Source organism: Octopus bimaculoides, chromosome 17 (assembly GCF_001194135.2).
Source record: "Octopus bimaculoides isolate UCB-OBI-ISO-001 chromosome 17, ASM119413v2, whole genome shotgun sequence".
NCBI classification, from domain to species: Eukaryota; Metazoa; Mollusca; class Cephalopoda; order Octopoda; family Octopodidae; genus Octopus; species Octopus bimaculoides.
The window spans coordinates 33047909-33049666 of record NC_068997.1 but is presented as its reverse complement, the minus strand read 5'-3'; positions in this window follow the sequence as shown (position 1 = coordinate 33049666).

Genomic DNA, 1758 nt, shown 5'->3' with positions numbered 1-1758 from the left:
AAAGAAATACTTTTCAAGAAACTTTTAATTTCCTGCAGTTGTTGTGCTACACGCACACACACACACACACACACACACACACACACACACACACAAAATATACATGGAGTTGTGTGCTGTAGTTAAAGAGAATAACTGAGGATGAAGTAAGGTTTAAAGGGAATTTATTTCTTTTGTCCTCAGGCCAGAACATCTAATTTTTTTCCCTCTTGTTTCATCCCTTCAGTTCGTTGATTAGGATTAAATCCATTTTCTAACTACAGCAAAACCGCAACATAGAGAAGCGTATGTTTGCTCTATACTCTCTCTCTTTTCTTCTGATAAGAGAAATACCGTCATACTTTCCGCTCAATAAATAGATGAATAAAAAAAATAAAAAAAAAGTTGGTTAGTTCAGAATAAAATTCATCCGCTGCAAATTTCCGTTTACGATTGTCAATAAATGGGTTCAATCCTGAAGAAATCACCAAAGTGTAGAAAGAAAATGGAAAAGAAATTTAGAAAGGAAGACAGCTCGCTCCAACCAATCTCCCGCTTATTCTATTCTAAAATTCTGCGGCAATAGTTTAAACTACAGCCTCCCTCCCATTCTCTTTGTTTCTATCTCTTGTTGTCTATGTGTGTGTGTGTGTGTGACCAACTATCTATGTACATCTACATGTATTGGATCTGTTTTCATACGTATATGTACATATGTATGTGTCTGTGTGAGTATGCGTGTGTGTGTTTGTATGTGTATGTACATCTATGTATCTCTCTCTCTCTCTCTCTCTCTCTCTCTCTCTCTCTCTCTATATATATATATATATATATATATATATATATATATATAAACGACAAAGCTCATTGGAAATCAATCAAGAATGAGATCGTCAAGCTGGAATGGTCTCTACGCAAGACAGACGCGACACTGACGCTGCTTATGACAATAGTGGAAGTTATATGCATTATGTATAGCTCAGAGACAGAAACCAAAGTTCACAAAAATGTCATTGACAGACACAGGAAAATTCCCATGAGACCAACAATGTTCTGAATTAGATGAAATGGAAAAACCACTGACAGTAGAAAACTTTACATACAGATGTCAAGTAAAATTTTAATAGTGAACAGAAAAAAAAAAAAAGGAACAAAACGCTCTCACGAAAACCAAAACCGCGGAAAATATGAAAACCAATCTGAAGTGTTCCAGAGGTTTGTACCCCACCATCCAGCTCCTTAAAAAGCTTACAACCTTGACATCCTTAGTACGTTATAATCGGGGTTTAGTGATGCAAGCGTATAAATTTCCTTACTGAAGAGATTCAAATGATAAAGGAGATACAGAAGGTAAAAATTCAGCTGCCTTCTCACATTCATATGCTTGTTGGTATACCATAGAATAGTTTACCAGGCTTATGATATATGTGCGCAAATATAGGAGGAATTAAGATAAATGCAAGTTTATATTATTATAATATAAACTTGCGTTTATCTTAATTTCTACTTCACTCGTGTTTTTCATAACTAGTAATGTGTGTTAGCGTAGGAATTACTTCACCGCTTTACTAGAATCAGACTAGATTATGAGGAACCACGTAGAGCTCTCAACATAACAATTTCAGTCGTACATATATTTGTACAGACAGAATATGCTGTGTATGTATTTATGCACACACACACACGCGCGTACATACACACACGCGCGCACACACATACACACACGCTCTCTCTCTCTCTCTCTCTCTCTCTCTCTCTCTCTCTCTCTCTCTCTCTCTC